The 18,993-nt window shown below is 40.0% G+C and overlaps 1 protein-coding gene across 2 annotated transcripts in view; it reads right to left on the bottom strand.

The window, feature by feature from the left end:
* Positions 1 to 18,993, bottom strand: part of LOC149220926 (CBL-interacting serine/threonine-protein kinase 8-like) — a 276,424-nt gene that overhangs the window by 120,888 nt on the left and 136,543 nt on the right. The window lies entirely within an intron of this gene.

Genomic DNA, 18,993 nt, shown 5'->3' with positions numbered 1-18,993 from the left:
GAAACAAACTTGGTGCAAGGAGTTGTGAGTCTATCTTCTTGGGGTATTCAAACCAATGTTGCACAAAGCGGGGGCGTTTTCTGGAAGCGGGGACACGGAAGCGTCATTTTCCAAAAATCTAGGAAGCGAAGCGTCTGCTATATATATATATATATATATATTTGCATTTATACTCAAAATAAACATCCCAAACAGGCAGAAGCGTCCAAAACAGGGGGAAGCATCCAGGAAGCGTCCAAAACAAGCAGAAGCGTCCAGGAAGCATCCAAAACAGGCGGAAGCGTGCTTCCGGGAACGCTTCCTGGACGCATCCGCACGGGACGCGCTTTAGGCCTTGGAAACGGGGGGGACGCTTCCTGCAACATTGATTCAAACACCTCCAAAGCATACCGTCTCTATGATGAAGTCAATAAAAAGTTAGTTGTATCTAGAGATGTAATCTTTCTCAAATCATCCAAAACTGACAATGTTGTTGAGCAGCAACTTGATCGCTTGGATAGATTCGCAAATGCAAAATCATTTCAAGAATTTGACAATCAGATTCCACACCTTGAAGGGGGGTTCCTATAATGGATCAACCTGTGGAATCTTCTTCTGAAGCACTCTCTCCCCCTCATGAAACTCCAACCACCAATGATACTTTGAGTGATGTGATTGACAGAATTAGGAGACTCAATCTTGATTCAGTCCCCAACTCAATCAACCGAGCAGCCTGGACCATCTCAAAAAGGTCCCCCAAAGTGGCTGACAAAGACACTTGAAAGTGTTCATCCTGATAAGGTTGGAAGACAGAAACAAGAAATTCAACCCGGCAAAATGGAGGTGATGTAGATGACTCTAATTCACCTGTTGATATGGATGTTTCTTATGATTGTGAATTGAATTTGTCTACAGATTTTGAACCAACTTCCTTCAAAGAAGTCGCTTCTCATGATGAATGGAAAGAAGTGATGCAAAAGGAGTATGATGCCTTGATAAAGAATGGCACTTGGAAGCTGGTTGATCCTCCATTGGGAACCAAACCAATTGGCTGCAAGTGGGTCTACAAGAACAAGTATAAAGTTGATGACTCACTTGACAAGCACAAAGCCAGGCTTGTGGCAAAAGGTTTTGCACAGAAGGAAGGGGTCAATTATGAGGAGACTTTTGCCCCCACAGCAAAATGGGCTACCATCCGGACACTCTTTGCCCTAGCAGCTCAGAACGGTTGGAAATTCTATCAAATGGATGTAAAAATTGCTTTCTTGAATGGAGATCTAAAAGAGAATGTTTTTATGTCCCAGCCTGAAGGATTTGTTGTGAAAGGACATGAACATAAAATATGCAAACTTGCAAAATCCTTGTATGGCCTCAAGCAAGCACCACAAGCCTGGTATGAAAAATTAACTGAGCATCTTCTGAAACTCAATTTCAAACATTATGATCTTGATGATGCAACATTGTTTGTCAAGAAAGTTGGCAAAACAATTGTATATCTTGTGGTATATGTACATGATCTTTTGATGACAGGGAACAATGGGAGCTACATTGCATCCATAAAGAAGGAATTGAGGAAAGGTTTTGACATGACTGATTTGGAGTATGTTCATTACTATCTTGGTATTGAAGTAACTCAACATCCGAAGTCCATATTCCTTTCACAAAAGAAGTACATTGGAGATTTGTTGAACAAGTTTGGCATGGCTGAATGCAATCTTCTAGCTACTCTAATGGAACAAAACTTAAAGCTCACGAAAAGAATTTGAGGATGCAACAAAATATAGACAGCTTGTAGGAAGTCTCAACTACCTGACTACTACCAAACCAGACATTTCGTTTGTTGTTGGAATCCTCTCCAGGTTTATGCAAAAGCCTTGTGAAGGACATTAGTCTGCTACAAAAAGAGTTCTAAAGTACTTGAAGGGAACTCAAGGCTTTGGACTCAAGTATACACAGGTGGGCGACTTCAACTTGATTGGATACTCTGATTCAAACTTCGATGGAGACAAAGAAACTGGGGTATCTACTTTTGGTTATGCTATGTCTTGGATTAGGAGCTGTCTCCTGGAGATCACACAAACAATCAGTTCCAGCAGATTCCACAACAGAGGCAGAATATGTGGCAGCAGCGGAGGCAACAAAAGAAATTGTGTAGCTCAGGAAAATTCTGGAAGATTTGCAGGTGAAACAAGTACATTCGACTCCACTCATGATTAACAATACCTCTATAATAAAGTTGGCCAAGAATCCAAAGTTACATGATCGAACGAAGCACATCAATACAAAATATCATCTGATTCGACATCATGTTGAGGCCAAAACAATCCATCTTCGCCATTGTTCCACTAATGAGCAGATTGCAGACATCTTCACTAAAGTGCTTGGAAGAGAAAAGCTTGAAAGATTCAAAACGATGCGTGGACTCACCAACATCCCTTTAGATTAAGGGGGGAATGTTGACACCTAATCATAGGGATTGGGTGAACAATTGTAAATAGTGTAAATAATTACTAAGAGAAACTGAAGAGTCATCGGGAGATGAAACTCAAGAGTCACTCCCTCATGTATATAACTATGAACAGCCTAAATGAATAAACATATTCTTGTTTGAGGAGTTACCTCCTGGCCTGGCAATTTACTATTCCACGCACATACCTGAGAATGTGCTTTGTTGTTGCCCAATGCGCCCTTTTTGATTCCACCATGAATTGACTAAGGGTGTTGATAGCATAACACAAGTATGGCCTGGTGTTGACCAGATACATAAGTGACCCAATGAGTTGCCTATATAAGGTGGGGTCCACTTCCTTATCTCCCGAAGCATCTATTTTCTTCCAATTGGTAATCATAGGCGTAGCCATAGGTCAATAATCTTGCATTTTGAATCTTTTCAAAATTTCTGATGCGTATCTTCCTTGGCCAAAGAAGATCTCACCATCCTGATGCCAAACTTCCAATCCCAGAAAATAGTGCATTAGCCCCAAATCCTTCATATCAAACCTAATTTCCAGGTTCTTCTTGCAATCCTCTATGAGTCTGGATGATCCTATCAAAAATAAATCATCCACATACAATACCAGAATCAATGGCTCACCTTCTGTTGGAATTTCTAAGTTTAACCCGTTAGAAATTCTTCATGTACTATCTGATTTATTTCTTCCTACTTGTTCAATTACTTAACAAGTTATTTACCATGTAAATACTGAAAATAAATACAAGTAGAGTATCAACACATATAGATCATCAACTGAAAGTAAACAAGCACACAAGTGACATCATTGTTTTTGGACTAATGTCCCCGGGAAAACCCAATGCGGGAAAACCGGTGCAGCTATTCGGAAGGTTTTATTATTATGCAGTTTCAGAATACAACATGGGTGCCAGAGATGGCTCACCCAACAGAGAATTCCCTAGCAGTAGTACCTCTCAATCGGAGACAAATATTCCAGCTAAATTACCGAATGAACGATCCCACAGCAACAATGCATCTTCTGTTGTTCTGCATCACTCTGATAGGGACTGCGTCACCCTATCCGGCTCTCCAGTTCTCAGTTTGTCCTACGAAATGCTCTCAGCACTGCCTCTAGGCCCTGCATCAACTTCTTTGGCCCAGCGTCAACCTCTCTAGGCTCTGCAACAACTTCTGGAGCCTCTGCGTTAGCCCCTGGACTCTCTGTGTCTCACACGCTGGCCCTCTCTGGCTCTGCGCAGCTCCTGGCTGCCTCTGCGTGGCCTCTAGTTGGCTCTGCGTCCCTCTCCCAGCTCTGCGCTGATCCTCTTGGTACTAACTCTGCCTCTCTACTATGTATTCACTGCCCCTCAACTGCAACTCTGATCACTCAATTTCCTCAGCAAACCCTGCCCCAGAAAATCGAGTTCTTGATCTCTCTCGGTGTGTTCTCCAACTAACCTTCAAGCCTCCTCTTATACTTTTCTCGTTGGTCCATCAATGGCCGAGATTAAATCTCTAATCAACAGCGAAGATTAGATTTGGCTTGATCCATAACTTTTGGACCATTCTAACCCAGTTTTAGATTAATACCCATTAATATTTTATTTTTCCTAAGTTTAGACTTAGAAACTCCATTAAAAATATTAATTATTTTAATATCTCCCAAACCGGTTAGATTCTGCCCGAACCATTTCTGGGTGTTGGAGATCTCATGTGCTTTAGCCTCTCCACCAATTTTCAATTTTCGTGGCTAGAGCACATCCAATGCTACCCCAAATCAACACCTTCTACCAGCAAATAACAAAGATTAGGGTTAGCATCGCTCTTGATGAATCCCAATTGTCGTAAGTAGTTGCCAATTCGACCATACCAAGCTCTGGGTGCTTGTTTTAGCCCGTACAAGGCTTTCTTCAACCTGCACACATGAGTTCTCTTTTCATGTGTTTCGAAACCTTCTAGTTGTTTGATATATACCACTTCTTCTATCACCCCATTCAAGAACGTTGTCTTGACATCCATTTGGGAAATCTCCCATCCCATCTGTGCTGCAAGGGATATAATTGATCTGATAGAGGTATATCGAGCTACTGGGGCAAAGGTTTCCCCATAGTCGATTCCTTCCTTCTGCGCATATCCTTTTGCGACAAACCTAGCCTTGTACTTATCTACGCTACCATCTGCAGCATACTTGATCTTGTAGATCCATCTCGAACCTACAATTGATTTGTTCTCTAGTCTTGGTACAATTTTCCAGACATCATTTGTCATGATAGAACTGTATTCTTCTACCATGGCATCCACCCATACCTGGTGTTGTACGGCTTCTTGAAAACTAGAGGGTTCTTCAACTTGAGCTACCAATGCTTGGTACCTGTCAAGTTGTCTACACTGCCTTTCCTCGGCTCTGGGAGCTCCAACGAATTCCACTACGTCCCTCAGAGTTTGTCGTACTTCTCGGTTAGCTCTTCCACTAGTGGTGGGAGGTTCCACCTATTCCTCTTCCTGTCCCTGTTGTGACTCTCCTGGCTCCTATTCTCTTGAGCAGATGCTAGTACTGGTTATTATGCTTAAACCAGATGCTTGTCTTCCTGCCAGATATGATCCCTATAGCTGGACTAGAGGAGCATCCTCATCCTGTTCTTCAAATGGCATCTCACGAGATTTCCTGAAGGCTCTATCTTCCATGAACTTCACATCTCGCCTTACTAGAATCTTTCTCCTACTCGGAATATAGATCTAATACGCCTTTGAAGTCTCGTTGTAACCTACTAGATACCCAACTTCGACAGTCTGCTCTAACTTTCTCCGCTTCTCTTCTGGAATATGGCAATAAGCTACACTTCCGAATATCTTGAGGTGACTTACTTCTGGCTTCTTTCTCGTGAAAACTCCCTCTAGTGTCTTCTTTCCTAAAGCCCTATGAGGAGCCCTATTTTGAATGTGTATAGTCGTGTTGCATGCTTCTGCCCATAAAAACTTGGGTAGATTCTGATCATATAACATCGCCTTTGCTGCTCCAACAATAGTTTTGTTCTTCCTTTCTGCGACTCCATTCTGTTTTGGATTATAGGGTGTTGTCCATTCTCTTCGGATCCCTTCTCTTGCACAAAAATCAGTGAAGTTCTTATCTGTGTATTCTCCACCATTGTCTGAGCGCAATATCTTGATCTTCCTTCCTGTCAGGTTTTCCACTAGAGCCTTAAACTCTTTAAACCGATCAAAGACCTCATCCTTGGTTCTCAAAAAATAGATCCAAGTTTTCCTGGAATGGTCATCTATGAAGGTAACAAAATACTCAGCGCCACTGATGGCCCTTGTAGACATCGGACTGCAAATGTCTGAGTGTATTAACCCTAATACACTCTTAGCTCTATTGTTGGTTCTGGAATATGTTGTGTTGGCATACTTATCTACCACGCGGCCTCTGCATGTATCATCATGCTTGGTAGTAAGCATTGGAACCCCCATAACAGTTTCCTTGAGCATTTGTAACGCCCCATGATGTAAGTGTCCCGTCCTCCTATGCCACAGCTCATTTAATTCTTTTTATCCATCGACATTACTACTTATCAATGCCATAGGAAACTTCAGTTGCAACTTGTATAATATGTTGCTTCAAGTTCCAATCTGGGCCCTATTTTTCCACCTTTGATGCTTGACATATACTCTATTACCAATGAAGTATACATCATATCCCTTATCTTGTAATTGAGAGACAGAAATCAAATTCATTCCCATACCTAGCACATGCAGTACATTCGTGGTCCGAAGACTATCTCCTGCTACTGTCCAGAATATAACGGTTCCTTTTCCTACTAGGGTGCACTTCATCCTGTTACCCATTGTGATTTGAAAGTTCATTTGTTCCTCCTGATAGCTCGACAAATATTCTCGTTCTCCGGTCATATGAGCTGAAGCCCAGCTATCAGTGTACCAGTCCTCGGCTGATGCAGAACTTGATAGGCAAGCAAACTCCTCTTCTAGCCTGGAAGCTAATTGTTAAATTGGCAACTAGGGCCAAACTCCATGTGGGTCGGTTTATTTATGGTAGCTGATATTTTTATTGGATCCCTCTCGTCGAGAGGTGTAGGATTGATCCAAAGATCATCCAATTTCGATAAGTATTTATGGAGATATGAATTTATTTTGTTTATGTAATTATTATCAAGCCGACCAGCTCTTAAGTAGGCTCTAGAAGCCCAACCGACGTGTCTATTCATCATCCTTGTTTTGGTATAAATAGATGAGGATTTGTTATCATTTTGCACAGGTATTCTTGAGTGATATCCTCCTCTCCACGTCTTGGGTTTTTGGAGAAAGAGTGAGACACTAAGAGAAACACACGCTGGCCCAAATATGATGCCCTAGCCTACACGTTGTTCAAGATGCCCTAACATATCTGAACGCAGTCCTGTAATGGAGTCACCTAGCCACAGTAAGGGAAAACATTTACACGCTGGTCATACGCTGTTCAGGTAGACATTTACACGCTGGTCAGACACTGTTCAAGCAGACATATATACGCTGGTTGTGGAAACAAATATATGTTGTTCAGGCAGACATCACGATGGACAGGAGATAGCTATATACTGTTAAATATATATATATATATACGCAGGGCTCCATACTCGCAGTTCATAAACTCTATATAGACGCAGCGTGAGGCAGACATATATACGCAGGTTGTGGAGACAGCTATACGCTGTTCAGGCAGACATCACGATGGACAGGAGACAGCTATACGCTGTTCAATACATATATATACACGCAGGGCTCCATACTCGCACTTCAGCGTGGATATGGATCATGAAGTCGCAATCGATGTATCGGGTCAATACATGAAGCCGTAATCAATGTATGTAGCCACAGTCATGGGTTCATGGTTACGTTGTTGATTTATAGAGTCAACGTGATGCCCTATACACAGGGCAAAGGACGCAGCGTATCAATGCACGTATACGCAGCTATGAAGCCAGCGTAATGAAGCAACAGATCAGGTCTGACCTCGCACTATAGGAAGACTGGCTCTCGGATGACCTCGCATTACAGTAAGGCAACAGATCAGATGGAATAGCATCACTGTAATCTTCACATGTCTCGACATTACAGTGTGGAACACTCAGCTTCCCAACAGCCCTAGATCATGTACATCAATGCATTCGTTACAGCAATTACTCCATACGCTGTCAATAGATAAGTCTTGGCATTTATTTATAGAGATACTATATCAGTCATATGGTCTCAGTCATATGTTGTCATAAATTCATAACACGTAGGGTCCATACGCAGTTATGAAGATACCCTTACACATAGTTCATATATACGATGTTCAATGTTGCTCATGTTATTACACGTTGTTCATATGTCATATATATATATATACGTTGTTCATGTTATGCACAGAGATATCCATATGCAGTCATAACAACAATCAAGGTATGGGGCCGTTGTAAATTCCTATAGCCGCAGTCATGCACTCACAATGACATGGATCATGAGCAATGATGGTTACAGTATCAACATAATGAGAATGATAAGAATGATATGTCTCCGATCATGATGGGCATGGGCAGCAAGATGATGCTAAGAGTAGATGAGAGCAGCTTAGTCATAGGGTTGCACGATGATAGAGGATGCAACATAAAAGGCAGCAAGATAATTAATAAGATCATGGACATGGGAAACATGATGATAATCATGATTAGTGCAGCATGGTGTAGTATGCAGTGGTGCAGCAAGAGAACCAGATGCAGCACGATGATAGGTGAAGGAGTCACCTTGGAGGATCAGTTGAAGCAGAATGTCTTCAACTGATCTCATCGTTATAGGAGATGATATATGCTCAGATCTAGACAAGTCAAAGTGTTGACTTCTGTTGTAAATGTACTCTCTCTCTCTTTCTCTGCTGAACTTTGAAGATAAAAGAAGATTTGATCAAAGGGTTTCCCCACACATTGTGGGGTTTGTCCCTGGCTCGCGCCATATCTTGTGTCCTCTTGCCTTGGCTTGTCTTCTGCGTTTTGTATTTATGTTCTATCTGCAGTTTATCATAATGCTGATGTGATTGCTAACTGTGAAAATTTAAATAAATTGCTCTAGCATAGAACATACCTAATCTTAACACTAATTCGGAAATATTATGATCCCTACTATTCTCCATGCCCTTTTTCTTTGCGTCCATCTTCCCTGAACCTTGCTCTGATACCATGTGAATATTTGCTGCAATAATTGATTTATTTCTCCTACTTATTTATGACAAGTTATTTACCCATACTTCAGTAAATACCAAAATAAATTCAGTTGCAGACTTCACAAACTAGAACTGAAAATTAAATGGCAAGAGAAACATCAACATATGAACAATCACATTGACACACTTGTTTTTGGACAATTGTCCCCGGAAAAACCCAATGTGGGAAAACCGATGTAGCAGATCTGGGGATTCTTATTATTGGCAGTAAATATTTGAATACAATCTAGGATGCTCATCTAGCAATCCTTTACAGAGAAAATAATGGCAAAAAATCTAAGTGAGTTTTACCTCACTTCACTCGGCAGAATTCCAACTGATCCGGCACAGGACTGGCTAACCCCGGCAATTTCTGCGTTGGCTCTGCGTCAGCCCTGCATCACCTTCTTTGCCCTTTGCATCAGCTCTCACGACTGTTTCGGCAGTTCCCGACAGTTCTAGCAGTTCCCGACAGTTCTGAAAATTCCAGCTGTTTCGGCAGTTCACGACAATTCTCGGCAATTCCAGCTGTTCCGGCAGTTCCCGACAGTGCCAACTATTCCAACAATTCTAGATTTTGCATGACAGACAACTTTTCTGCTTTGCGCTGGCCCTTCTAGCTCTGCATCAGGACTGTGTGGACCCAAACTGGCCCAGCGTCAACTCTCCCGGCTACTGCATTGCTTCTCTGCAAACTCTCCGCCTCTCTGTTATGTATTTTCCGGAAAGTTCTTCTCCCGGATTCTCTCAACCTCTCAGCTGCAAGATCTCCCCAATCGATTTTCCTCCTGAGAACTTCTCACCTCAGAAAATCGATTTCCTCAATCTCTCTGTGTGTTTCCAAATGAACCCCAAGCCTCCATTTTATACTTTTCCTGTTGAGTCTTCAAAGGCCGAGATTAAGTCTCTAATCAACGGCTAAGATTAAAGCATGACTTGATCCACCTTCTAGATCATTCTATTTCATTTTTTTATTAATAACCATTAATATTTTAATTTCCCAAAGTTTAGACTTACGAACTCCATTAAAAATATTAATTATTTTAATAAAATACAATCCGGGTGGAATTTCAACAAACATTTTCTGGGTTCTTTAGAACTCATGTGCCTTAGCCTCTCCACCAATTTTCAAAGCTAGAGCACTTCCGCTGCTACCAAAAACTAACAGCTTAAGGAGGAATTTCATCAAAACAAAAGAAAGCATCATGAAGAAGTCATATCCATGATAAATCAATCAGATAAGGCAAAGAAACGCAAGAAACTTTGTCAAGCCACCTTGAACAAAGACTCAAGAGTTTAAACAAACTTGAAGCAAAGATTGGTCAATATAAAGAAGACGTTTCCTCCCTTAGATCTCAACTAGAAGAAGCAAGGAAACAAGCACAAGGAGCTGAGAAGGTGATGGAAGCTTTGACATTCATAGAAGGACAAGTTAATGAAGCAAAAAAGGAGAGAAACACCATGATATGCCAACTAGAAGAAAAGGATGATGACATCACCAAGTTAAGATCAGAAATCACTTCTCTTAAGGCCCAATCATGTGAAGTAACCAAGATGAAGGAAGAAATGGAGATCATTCTATCAAAGAAGGATGAAGAATGCAAGAAAATGAAGGAAGAAATTGTCTTTCTTAAAAAGGAAGTTGACTTGCTGAATAAGAACTTGAAAAGTTCTCAAACCCTAGATGACATCCTAAGTCATCAAAGGTCTCCCCTCAATAAATCAAGTCTTGGTTGTGCAGGTGAATCCTCAAGCAAGAATGATAATGCTTCAAACGACAAGGATGTGAGGAAGCAAGGAAGAAATGTTGATGGTCCTAGTTCCAGCAAAGGCAAGGAGAAGGATCAAGACAACAATGGAAGAAATCCTATTCCAGGGAGACTTGGTGTCAAGGATACAAAAGGTAATGAATATCATCAAAGAATCCCAAGGCAACAAAACTTCAGAAGTACATCAAGGAAATCTTCATCTCCCAGGTACCAGAGTATATTTCTTGGTTATTGCTATTCTTGTACAAACTTTGGTCACATGGCAAAAGATTGTACGGCATATCACAAAGACATGTATAATGGTCCCTGTCAATCTCCTAGAAACAATTTTGCAAGAAGAAGTCATGATTTCTCATTCATGAACAAGATGGAGTGCTTCAATTGCCATGAAATTGGACATATGGCTTGTGATTGTAGCTTGACTTGGGTCCCTAAACAAGCTACAACCATAACATCCAAGCTAGAGAAGAAGGTTAAACAAGTATGGAGAAGGAAGCAAATTGGATCCGAAAATCTCTTGATCACTCCGGACAACAACACATGTTGTTGATCTGATGGAGTCATCCTTGATATTCCAATTGTTTGATAATAAGACTCTGCCAAAGGAGACCATGCATACTATTAGGGGGAGCTTATGATTCTTAATCATTCTTGCAGAAGTTATCCGTGAATGGGACTTATAAAATTCTTGATGAGTCACACATGGACAATCATCTTTTGATAGATCATCTCTTGGGAGCAACTCCATTGAAGAACAAGATTCCTTACTTATCTGATGGACTATTGTTGAAGATTTCTTCCACTTAATCACAAGGCAGAAATATTTCTTGTCTAAAGAGGCTAGAGGAGTTTATGCAAGCGGGGGGAGTTGGTTCATCAGTGTCAGTTCTCCAGAGGCTCATCTCCAGTGCAGATCAGTGTTGGTTCTTCCAGTGACGGGGTGAGATCATCACACTATTATCTTTTCACAATTTCTCTTTGTATCGGATAGTCAGTTGGGCATCCAACGAATTGTACTCAAAATTACTACTACCTAATAATACAAACCCTCAGTTGTTGCACCAGTTTTCCCACATTGGGTTTTTCCGGGCACATTTGTCCAAAAATAACGGTGTAATGTGCTGTGTATTTCTTTCTTGCTCAGTTTCTTGTTTCCGCATATAATTTTAATTAGTGAAGACTACAGTGTATTAGTTTCGGTATTTGTTGTAGGAAGCAGTAAATAATTTTTCAATAATTAACAAATCGAAGGAACTTAATCAGTTGTTGCAGTAGAAATTTGGGCTTCCAAATTTTCCCACGGCTTCCTTAGAGATATCGAACTAGCTTGAGATGAGATGCACCAAATGAATTCGACTTGCTTCTATTTATAGGCTTCAAGGGAGGTCGAATTGATTTCCTTAAGCCGACTTGATGTGGAGGATACATAAATTATATTTGACTCAATACTAAACCTTTTTACATGATTCAAAAGCCCAAGAAGGGTCTCTTTAAAACTACAATGACTCTATTGACTCAAAATAAATCCTAGAAGTCCTCAATGGGGACTTTGACCTAAAACATGGTGACCCAAGCATGAAACCCATGCTTTAATAAGTCACACTAAGAATAATAATAATTTTCTTTATTCTTTTGACAAGTACATTACAAGATGACTCAAATACATTTAATGAAAACCAAACCTAGTTACATTTTCCAACATTCCCTCTTAACTAGGGAGGTATTCATCATATACAAGTACAAGGAAGATCTCAACTATATGAACCATGAAGAACTTTAGGCACCGCAATGCCATGGACTAGATTCCTGACCAGGGCAATCTATCCATCTCTCAACAATTTAGGCACCACAATGCCACAGACTAGATTCCTGACCAGGGCAATCTATCCATCTCTCAACAATTTAGGCACCACAATGCCACAGACTAGATTCCTGACCAGGGCAATCTATCCAAGTGGGAATAAGGTGGATTCAAGCTTTCAGCATCTCTAGGTACCATCAGGCTTACTTGCTAACCACCAACCCAAAGATCTAGGTGTGTATCCAAAAATAGAGCTCTATAATCAACACCACCTTTTCCAACTTCGGGACCTAGGCATCAACAGAAAGTGTCAGCCAGATGTCCTCCTAGGCAATGCTTCACTCATAAAGCCTCAACATTCCTAGATCCAACAGATCAAGGATAACCAATCTCTCCCAATCAAATTGATTGGTAACCAGCACGCTATCAACACCTTCGAGAGATTCACCTGTACAAAGTTCAAACACAACCCCAATCAATAATCTACTTTCATATGTACATAATCAAATACAAAACTTCGGGGTCTTCAAGACACTTGATGTTGCTTCTCAACTTTTCATAGTAGGACTATCCACTGAATCTCTGACAAAAGATTCCTCAATCATACACTTTCCTTTCCTACTTCCCATGCAACAACATATCCCCCGAAATTCATTCTTCAATCAAAACCAAGCTATGCCCTCCCTCTCAACGAGGGAGCATCCCTTTATCCAGACTCCTTAATCTTAAGGAGATCTCTTCTTCTTTTCGTCATCGGAGAATCTTTCGTGGCTTCCAACATGCTAATCACATCAACAAACATCTTCACCATATGGACGATTGTGTACCTGCACAATTTAAATAGCAAGTACAACCAAAACTATAGAAGCATGAAGTTAGCCATATCAGAATTATGGAAGCATTTCAACCTTACATCTATCAGATACCCAAACCCAAACCCAAACAAGAGACACATACTTTTCAACATCTTGCCAGGGACTTTGTCATAAACCCTAAACTACTTCATAACAATTTTCATTCCATCTAGGGTTTCAATGTTTCTTTCAAAGTGTGACATACCCTACTACAACATATAGCAAACCCTAAAAACAATTCAAACAAATACGTTAGAATTTCCACTAGGGATTCATACAAATCCTAGATTTATTACAAAAGAATCAATCCAAACCAATCACAACTTAGTCATTAACATGACCAACTTCCACTAGGGTTAGTTGCAATCCCTAGATTTTCAATCAACCATCCATCACAACTAAAACTCAGATTTCAACAATCTTATACAAATCTCAAATTATCACATTGTCATGATCAGAGATTTTCACTTCTACTAAGGTTTAACTCCAAAACCCTAGAATTTCATTTTCACAATCTCAACAAACATTATATAAATAGATCTCATATTGTTATATCACACATACTAGACAATTTAACTACTACTAGGGTTTAGCTGCAAAACCCTAGATTTCCAAATATCATCATCCTAGAATCTCAGACAAGGACTTGTATTAAATCCTAAGACTTATGACCATTAATAACTAGGTCAACACACATATCTAGGAATTCAATATCATGCATAAGCATATCATATGTCAGACAACATTAATATATTAGACATATACAAAGCTAGACCAAGCTAGGGTTTCGACCAAATAGACACATACGCAGGGTTTCCTTCCTAGGACTCTAAATACATAACAAGGGTTTTTCTTATAGACCCAACCAAACCCTAAAGATCTAGAGTTTCGTAACATATCAAAGCAAACCCTACTATTCCAAAAATTTCAAAGGTTCTCAGACAAACATCATTCAACCCTAACACGTTAAGATTTTATGGTCACACCAAAATCCCAATCATGACATCATCAACAAGAACTTCAAATAGCATTTCAAAATATCCCCAAGTAGTTTAGGGTTTCAAACATTCACATTAGCATGCCCTTAGGTTAGGGTTTTCCAGAGAACCTAAGGTTCTATAAAATCAGTTAAGAATAGGAGTGGGGTAGATTTATCAAGGGATGAATCATCCAAAATAAGAATCAATATGATTCACTATAGCTAGACACAACAATGTTAGTAATAGATTGTTAAATGAATAAACATTTATTATAAAGAAATCAATGTTTTGTAGTTTAAGGCATACCTTTGTTTCTTGACAAACCTTATCTTGGGTGGCTTTCTTCCATACTCCTTGAGGATATAGTAGATGTCTTCCTAATCAAGACAATAGAGGGAGAATAGTGATTAGTATTTAATATAATCAAAACTAAATGAGTACATGAAACCAAAAACTGAAAGGGAATGAGATACTTATCTTTGGGAGTTGTTGGGGGCTCCCTCCAAAGCTTGAGGGATAACTATAAACGTATAAAACAAATGAAAAAGTCTTTTCCACAAACATGTTAAAACCTATAAATTTTAAACATCAAAAATATAAAATAAGATATCTAAGGCTACAAGCAAAGGACTTAGTAGTATAAGTCCTTTTGGCTTTCTTTAGGTCTTCCTCTTTAGCAACATTGGCTTGATCTCTTTCTCTCTCTTCTTGTTTCTTGGATTGTCGCGACAGTGACTCCTGTAGTGACCCTTCTTATGACATTGATAGCATTCTACCTTAGACATGTCAACTTTCTTCCTTGGTCCTTTTGATTTATTTCCTTTATGTTGAGCAGTGTAGGCATTTGAAACATCTTCGGAATTGGCAACTAATGAGATCCTCAATTCTTCCTGACTGCAGGCAGGCAATAGTTCTTAAAAAGTGGGAGCTTCCTTCCAACTGTTAAGACCTGCAGCAAATGCACCCAAACCGGAAAACTATCCCTATCCCTCACTGCAAGAAATCTCCTCGATGACCTCTCTGGCAACTGATGCGCTACTCTCTTGAGAAAATCAATCTCTGATCTCTCACTCGATGTGACTTCCAAATGCCCATCAAGCCTCTTCTTATAATCCTATCATTGATCAATCAACATCCCAAATTAGATTCTAATCAATGGCTCAGATCATTTTAACTTGATCCTTGTCTTCTTCTAGAAGTTTCACCCCCAGTTTAATTAATACCCTTTAATTATTTTAATTTCCTGAGTTTAGACTTAGGCATCCATTAAAACTAATTAATTATTTTAATAAAACTGTTTCCAGGTGGAATTTCCCAAAACGATTTCTGGGTATTCTGGAATACATGTGTTTAGCCTCCCTGCAAATTTTGAGGCTTAGAGCAAAGCTGATGCTACCATAAATCAATAGAAAGAAGGCCAAGATCAGGTGCGAGTATGTGGTATTTGTCTAAGGCAAAGATCGAACTTTTGTGATATCTTTTTGAGGTATATCGAGCCCTTTCTGTGGTACAAGACCGAACTCTCATGACTGAGGTAGAGGCCAAATTTCAGCCCTTGGAGTAGACCTAGTTCAGACTTGACTAAATTCTTCAAGAGGTATTTTGTGGACAGTTTTGAGGGCTGACTTGGTTTATTCATGAGAGGTTGAGCTTGTCATCTATGCGGATGAGTTGTCTATCATTTTGACTTTGATATATAACTCGTTGAATTGATTCTCTAAGGAAAAGGATGGTTGGGTTTTCCCAAGGTAAAATATTCTTGTCTCTTGTGCATTTGTGATCTCTATTATTCTACTATCTATGGTGTTGAATTTTGAAGTAAAATTACTTAATGATCGTACTGTTGCGCTAAATAACATCTCTATCATTGGAAGCAATTATCCTAATTCAAAAACAAAGTACTTGCATCTATTGCACTGAAATCAACATCTATCACTTTGGGTATTAGGGATTTCGCCCATGGAGAAATTATAAAGAGAACCTATGGGAGAGGATGAAGACACACTACATTGCTATTGTTGAGAAAGTGATTTTCTCAAGGAGTGAGAGACTCCAGAATTGAAGAGAAGGGAAAAAGATTACAGCAAGGATATTTCGGGAGAAGAGGATTGCAGCAAGGATATAAATAAATCAAATCTAGTAAGAGAGATTTAACAAGACACACCAAGAATATTTATCAATGGACTACCTTTGACCTGTGTCCAACAATCAAATATGTTGGATAACCCATACTTGGTCCAATCATTTATAAATTATCCCAAAGCACTATGGATTTTGTCTCTTTCCTTATCAAGTCACACGGTTCTCGCTTTGTCCTACTGGAGGCTTTTATATCCTTCAATGGCATTATTGATTTCTTGTATTATTTCATGCCAATATGGTGAGTGAAGAACATTGCATGGTATACCACATGCACAAATAACCTTGAATACTTATGCATCCATATCATCCCTACAACCTTGGTCAAGGGAGTCTGATATTTTTCTGTGCCTTGAACGCATGGGAGAAAATCCACTGGCATGTGGCTATGGGGATAGGCCATCTAACATTATGCATGAGCCTGATATCTCAAATTCAACCTTTGATTTTCTGGACTTGTTTTCTTCTTCCACCTCTTCTCTAATGTATTTTCTCTGTTTTGCCAGCATTTTATCGCAGGTTTTGATTCCTATACTCTTCTTTTCATCACTTGGCATAATCCTACCCCATATAGGAATATGAACCTCTGTAAGTTTTGTTCCAATGGGGGCATGTAAATTTAGTGGTTCCATCTTGTTCTCCTCCCCCATGCCTTGCCACAAATTTCCACAAGGGTGTTGAACACTCTTTCGGTTTATTTTCATCATCACAGTCAATTTCATCATCCCCTTCCATTTCTTCCTCCTCTCCATGGTACGAGTCATTGCCTTCTTCTTCCTCCTTATCATTGGTATTGTAGTTTCCCAATAACACCATAGTAATAAAACATGGAACCACATTGATAAATCATATACCCATTATGCTTCTTGAGAACAACACGCTACCTACAATAGAATGAGGGAGAAAGAGAAACAGGAAAGTGTAGGAGAAAAGAACATTCAAGCATTCAACATAGAAAATATACAAGTTTACAATGCATGGAAAAAAAAAAGCAAGAATAGGATAGAGCCTACCTCTTCAGCTCTCAATGGTGGTTGAAAGTAACTAGGGCAGCCTTCAATATCACTTGCAAGATTTCACAAATCTATTCCTCAACAACTAGCAAGAAGTCCACTCAAAACCCTAGTGAAGACGAGTGAAATGAGTGATAGAATGACAGCAAATGGAGTGAAAGAGTGTTTTTAATCCATCAAGAAATCCTAGCTCTTATTTTCCCTATTGGCAGCTTGCCTTGATCCTCACAAGAAAAAAAGGAAGAAGTTCAAATCTATCTGAGCATGCAAAGAGCGCTCAAGGACCATTTTTAATGGCCATAGAAGCAACACTCCAAAGCACTTCCCATGGAGGCAGGGAGGACCCCAAACCCCTGAGAGCGCACTCCCTAAAAATGCTCAGAGGAGGGAGAGACCTAGAAGCATTCTTTCATAAATGCTTTAAGGCCACTCCCTCTCAAAGTGTGTTTCAGGAACAAAGCAAGCGATGGCGATTCCCACACATCTCAAATACAGACTACCCCTCCTTGCATAGACAATGTGTACTAGAATATCCACCTTAGCTCCAATCTCAAGAGACACTACTCCTTTGAGAAAATTCCAATTTGAGCTGAATCTGAACTACTCTGAATACCTTTTTTCTCCCCTAGAAAAAATCGTAATTTTCATTATATGAAAGAAAATTACATGCTGTATATGCAAGCCGCATATGATGTAGATAAGTCTGAGTTTCTGTCAGCACTTATAGAGTATCCATAGTAGCAAAACCAAAAAGGTGCCTTGATCCACGCAGGGAGGCACATATGATTTAGTTCATCAAAAATTAAAACAAAATTACTCTCAACAAAGAGTACCTGTCAGAATAAAGTTTGATAATTTAAAAGCAGTTTATGAATATTTACAGATGATAATAACTTGTGATAAATACACAAAACCAGGCTCCCTGTGAGCCCATTAGACTGAAATATCTATGAACGGCCGATGATAGTACTGGTAGTGTGTCTCGTCCCTCTGTTCCTGGATCAGCCAGATACCGAGAGGCATGTCTGCCGCTTCTTTGGATAAGCTATCTGCAGCTGTATTTCGTTCCCTATAGATATGATGACATACAAAGGAGTCAAAAAAAGTGATGAGTCGGTGTGCCTCATCCAGTATCTGTCTCAGAGAAAAAGCTGTACATAATGATTTTTTATTTAGCCAGTCACATATCACTTTTGAATCTCCAAATAACTGAAGATCTCTGCATTGTTTTTCCAGTGCAAATTGAATGAGGAATTTTGATGAGGACAGTTCTGCATAGTTGTTTGTGCCTCTTCCCAGGCCCATTTGTAGTTTGAAAAAATAGGAATCTGTTATGAACAGTAAGGCGCCTCCTCCATAGCCCTGCTCCTATGCAGAGCCATCAAAATATGCCCAAGGGATCTGATGGTTTATGGTTTCAGGAATGATGGTTCTGGGCTGAAGGCTGATTTCATCATCGGGGATAGAGCAGTAGTCATTCAGAGCACGGGCCCATATGGATGGCTAGTGGGGTGGGATATTCTGGAAAATGAGGTTGTTACGAGCTATCCAAAGAGCCCAACAGAGGAGTAGAGGGAGATTTCTGGTTTTGGGAGGGGCTGCACTGGTCCAACAGTTCGTCCAGGCCTCATGAATCGTCCCGCCCTGCCACCTGCAAGGGGATGGCAATGAAGAGGCCAAGTTCCAGAGGTCTTTTGCTGCCTGACAATGCAGAAATAGATGATCCACAGTTTCATTGTTGCTTTTGCACAAGCAGCACCAGAAAGGTCCATGCTGA

Source organism: Pinus tabuliformis, chromosome Q (genome assembly GCF_031772625.1).
Source record: "Pinus tabuliformis cultivar Carrire ecotype Pingquan chromosome Q, CPIR1, whole genome shotgun sequence".
Lineage (NCBI taxonomy): Eukaryota > Viridiplantae > Streptophyta > Pinopsida > Pinales > Pinaceae > Pinus > Pinus tabuliformis.
The sequence above is the reverse complement of the archived record's forward strand: the minus strand, read 5'-3'. Positions and strand labels throughout refer to the sequence as shown.